The 5,275-nt window shown below is 41.5% G+C and overlaps 1 non-coding gene across 1 annotated transcript; it reads right to left on the bottom strand.

The window, feature by feature from the left end:
• Positions 1–2,979: 2,979 nt before the first annotated feature.
• LOC112753722 (small nucleolar RNA R71) lies at positions 2,980–3,083 on the bottom strand. Its single transcript, XR_003178093.1, has one exon. It is a non-coding gene; the product is annotated as a small nucleolar RNA R71 (small nucleolar RNA).
• Between the last annotated feature and the right edge of the window lie 2,192 nt (positions 3,084–5,275).

The following is a 5,275-nucleotide window of genomic DNA, read 5'->3' as shown; positions in this document are numbered from 1 at the left end:
CTTGGACTAGAACTTTGATGCACTCTATTGTTTGATTTCAAGACCAAAGGAAGCAAGGAAAGGGAGGAAACTTACAAGGTTAATGAGAAAAGTGATTGCCAATGACACTTTCATAGCCATCATTGCCCACGTTAAGAGTCACGTTAACTAAGTTAACGTGAACTCTAACGTGGAAAAGGGAAGTTGAGCCAACATTAGTGACACTTAACATTGTCACTAACGTTGGCAAACACTCATAAGTGGCCACGTTAGAGCCCACGTTAACCTAGTTAACGTGGCCTCTAACGTTAAAGGGGGAAAGAGAAGCCAACGTTAGTGACATTTAACATTGTCACTATCGTTGGCCTAAGGATGCAACACACCACGTTAACTCCCACGTTAACTTGGTTAACGTGGGAGCTAACGTAAGAAATGAGATTTATCGCCAACGTTAGTGACACTCAACATTGTCACTAACGTTGGAAGCAACCACACAACCCCCCAAGGAGCCACGTTAACTTCCACGTTAACTTAGTTAACGTGGAAGCTAACGATGAGGAATGAATGATGAGCCAACGTTAGTGACACTCAACATTGTCACTAACGTTGGGATGGCTAAGAATGGCCACGTTAGAAGCCACGTTAACCTAGTTAACGTGGACTCTAACGTGTGATCTAGGGGCACATTGGAACGTTAGTGACAATGTTGAGTGTCACTAACGTTCTCAAGGTTGGCAAGGCCACGTTAGAAGCCACGTTAACCTAGTTAACGTGGAGCTTTAACGTGAAGCAAAAAGGGGCACACTGGAACGTTAGTGACAATGTTGAGTGTCACTAATGTTCTCGAAGGTTGGCAAGGCCATGTTAGAATCCACGTTAACATAGTTAACGTGGGCTCTAACGTGAGGTAAAGGGGTACATTAGAACGTTAGTTAAAATGTTAAGTGTAACTAACGTTCTCGAACTTATACTTTCACTAAATGTTAACACCCCTAACGCCCTAAGCTGAAGTCTCTGCCCACTTAGCACTTTCTCTCTGCAAGTAAAGCCAAGCCCAAATGAAGAAAAGAACTGCTTCAAACTCAGGATCCAAAGGCCCAAGACTTGAAGAGCAAACTAGAAGCTGAGAAGAGTAGTATATATAGGAGTAGCTTTGAATTGTAAAAGGAGTTCTGGAGGCTGGGAAAAAGGGAACTACTCTCTGTATTTTACTTTCTCTGTATTTTCTAGTTTTATGATGTATTCTCCATCTTTGTTTTCATTTTCAAGAGCTATGAACAACTAAACCCCTTTCATTGGGTTAGGGAGCTCTGTTGTAATTTGATGGATCAATACTAATTTTCATTATTCTTCTTCTATCTTTTCTCTTGATTTTACTTGAAAGCTTTCGATCTTTATCTAATTGAGTAGTTATCTTGGAAGAGAAGCTATTCAAACTTGGATCTCTTTTGAACCTTGAAAGAGGAATGAAGAGATCAAGCTAGAAATGCTTTCTCATGCTGGACCAAATTGGGTTTGGATGGGTATGTGACTATAACCCTCTCAATACTTGATTTGGGAAATGCATGTGGTATAATCAGTGACCATACTTCATCTCTTCTCATGAGCAATTGACCAAGGAATTCGCTATTGATCATGATTTGAGAGATTGAATTGCAAGAAATTGTAATTCAATCACTTAAGATTGCCAAGGAGATCAATGAGTGCATTGATTGAGGAAGAGATGAAAATGAACTTGATCCGGAGAATTGCAACATCTCCTAAGCCCAATGAACTCCCCATCTCCGATCTTACCCATTCTCTTTAATTTCTGCCATTTACTTTTATGAGCAAATCCCCCATTCCTATTTACAATTCTGCAATTTATTTTCAGTCATTTGCTTTCAGTCCTTTAATTCTAGCATTTACTTTTTTGTTATTTACATTCCCGCCATTTTATCTTCTGCAATTCTCAACCCAAATTCTGGATTCGCTCAACTAGAACATTCTTCTAATTAAAGTTGCTTGATCAATCAATCCCTGTGGGATTCGACCTCACTCTACTGTGAGTTTTTACTTGACGACAAATTCGGTACAGTTGCCGAAGGGAGATTTGTTGTGAGACAAGTTTTCCCCGCATCAAGTTTATGGCGCCGTTGCCGGAGATTGATTGTGCATCAACAATGATTAAATTGGAAGATCACTAGATTGAGCATTTTTATTTTGTGAATTTCATTTTCTGTTTGAGTGATTTACTTTTTGTTTTAGTTAAACTTCTTCCCTTCCCCCTCTACTCTTTTGTTCTTCTTTGTTATTTTCAATTCTGTTTGCTAACCCACTAACTGTTTGATATATTGCATCACTCACAACTAACAGTAATTCTGACACAAATACTTTCTGCACCTATCTTTTCTTGCTTGCACTTGATGGTTGTATGACAGGGAGAAGAAGCGGGGCTTCAACTTCCTTCGATTCTGAACCTGAGAGGACTTTCCTTAGATTAAGGAGGGAGGCAAGAGGAAAGAAAGTGGTTGGTGCTGAGGAAGAAGAGGATTCTTTGAAACAAACATGGAAGACAACATGGAAAACCATCATGAAGAAGAAGATCACAACCATGGGGGAGGAGGTAGAGCAAATCATGCTGGGGAGGATAGAAGAGTTTTGGGCTCTTACATCAATCCAAACCCAGGCAATTGTGGAAGTAGCATCCAAAAGCCAACAATCCATGCCAACAACTTTGAACTTAAACCACAGCTCATCACCCTTGTTCAGAACAACTGTTCGTTTGGAGGAAGTGTTCAAGAAGACCCCAATCAACATTTAACCACCTTCCTGAGAATATGTGACACAGTGAAGTCTAATGGTGTTCATCCTGACACCTATAGACTACTCTTATTTCCATTCTCACTTAGGGACAAGGCAGCCAAATGGCTGGAATCTTTCCCAAGGGAAAGCTTGACAACTTGGGAAGACGTAGTGAACAAATTCTTAGCAAGATTTTACCCTCCTCAACGAATCAATAGGCTAAGAGCTGAGGTCCAAACTTTCAGGCAACAAGATGGTGAGACTCTATATGAAGCATGGGAGAGGTTCAAGGACTTAACAAGGAGGTGTCCACCTGACATGTTCAACGAATGGGTGCAGCTGCACATTTTCTATGAAGGGCTCTCTTATGAGTCAAAGAAGGCCGTAGACCATTCATCTGGAGGATCTTTGAACAAAAAGAAGACCATTGAGGAAGCCATAGATGTTATTGAAACAGTAGCAGAGAACGACTACTTCTATGCTTTCGAAAGAGGGAACACAAGAGGAGTAATGGAGCTAAATAATGTAGATGCTCTGTTGGCCCAAAACAAGCTCATTACCCAGCAACTAGCTGACCTCACCAAGAAGATGGAGATGAACCAAGTAGCAGCAATCTCCACTTCATCAACAATCCAAGAAGGAGTGAATGAAGAAGCAGAGGGGAGTTAGGAGCAAGCCAACTACATTGGGAATTCACCAAGGAAAAACTATGATCCATACTCCAAGACCTACAACCCTGGATGGAGAAACCACCCAAACTTTGGGTAGGGAAGTGAGCAAAATCAAAACCAAGCACAGAGGACGTCTCAACACCCCCAGAACAACACTTCTTCATATGCTTATCAAAACCAAAACGGCACATCTGCTCCGAATCACCCATCAATTGATGACAAGCTCTCTAAGATTGAAGCCTTACTTGAAGGAATATGCCAAGAGATTCAAGAAAATAAGGTGTTCAAAGAGGAAGTGCGAGCCAATATTAAGAACCAGGGAGAGACCATTAGGAAGCTGGAATTCCAGGTGGGATATTTAGCTGAGAAGATTCCCAAACCTACCGATAGCTTCCCAAGTGACACGGAGAAAAACCCCAAGGGAGAAGCAAAGAAAGTAAGATGGGAAGATTGCAAAATGGTCACTACGAGTGATCAAGAGACTAAAGACAAGCAAGGCAAACTTTGCAAACAACCTGAAGACAACTCAACAAAGGAGGAGGATAGAGATCACCAAGGACCAGAAATCTCACAACAAGAGTTGCTGAAGCTCTATGCTCCCTTCCCTCAACTGCTCAATGGTGCTGTGGGAAAGAGAATATACTCAAGGTTCCTACACTTGTTTGCATCTCTGCATGTAAACATACCATTCATCAAGGCAATTCAACAAATGCCTGCATTCATCAAGTATATGAAGGAACTTCTTCCCAGGAAAAGCTCACTCAAAGGAGGCCAGACTATAGTGATGAACAAGGAATGTAGTGCCCTTATTCAACCTGAGCTGCCTACAAAAAGAAGAGACCCAGGGAGTTTTCACATCCCTTGTGCCATAGGTGAAACTATGTTCGATAGAGCGCTATGTGATTTGGGGGCCAGCATCAACTTACTGCCTTTATCCCTGGTGAAGAGGCTGCAGATTAATGAGATAATGCCCACAGATGTAATCATTAGACTGGCTGACAAAACTCAAAAGCAAGCAATAGGAGTGGTAAAAAATGTGTTGCTAAAGGTTGGGAAATACTTTCTCCCAACAGACTTTGTCATTCTGGACATGGAAGAGAGTCACACTCACCCAATCATATTGGAAAGACCATTCCTAGCTACGGCCAGAGCACTTATCGATGTAGAGAAAGGGGAGCTAATATTGAGAATCCATGATGAACGACTCAGCTTCAATATCTTCAAACTCTCACAAGAAACAGATCAAGAGGACAAGGAACTAAGCACAAACGATAAAGAGACACTGAAGGAGGAGACAAGCACTGAAGCACAGCCAGTTCATTTTGAAACCCCCTCAATTGATAAACAAGGAAAACAGCAATTGCCACAGCTCAAAGAAAAGTTGGAGGAACCTAAGCCTCTAGAGGCATGTGAAGACAACATCACAACTCCTTGGAAAAAAAAGGTCACCAAGGGGAAGGCAACCTTAAAAGAAACAAAGAAGAAGGTACCAAGGAGATGGAGGAACAAGAAGATCCCTACGGAAGATTTCTCTCCAGGGGATAGAGTTGTCTCAGCTTATTTCCCAGATATTCCCCCTAATCTCCCTACTGTACCATCTCAGTTACCTAAGGTCTTCACTATCAACAGAGTTCTTTCCCTGGAACATGTGGAGATCATTGATCCAACCAATGGATACAAGTCCACAGCAAGAGGGGAGGATTTTAAGCACTACCTACCACCCTGATGAAGGAAAAACGTCAAGCTAGTGACGCTAAAGAAGCGCTTCATGGGAGGCAACCCATGTTTTATATGTTTCTAAAATAATGAATAAATCAATGTTTATGAATTTTAATCCAAAC

Source organism: Arachis hypogaea, chromosome 15 (genome assembly GCF_003086295.3).
Source record: "Arachis hypogaea cultivar Tifrunner chromosome 15, arahy.Tifrunner.gnm2.J5K5, whole genome shotgun sequence".
Lineage (NCBI taxonomy): Eukaryota > Viridiplantae > Streptophyta > Magnoliopsida > Fabales > Fabaceae > Arachis > Arachis hypogaea.
Note: the sequence above shows the minus strand (reverse complement) of the source record. Positions and strands in the feature narration are given on the sequence as shown.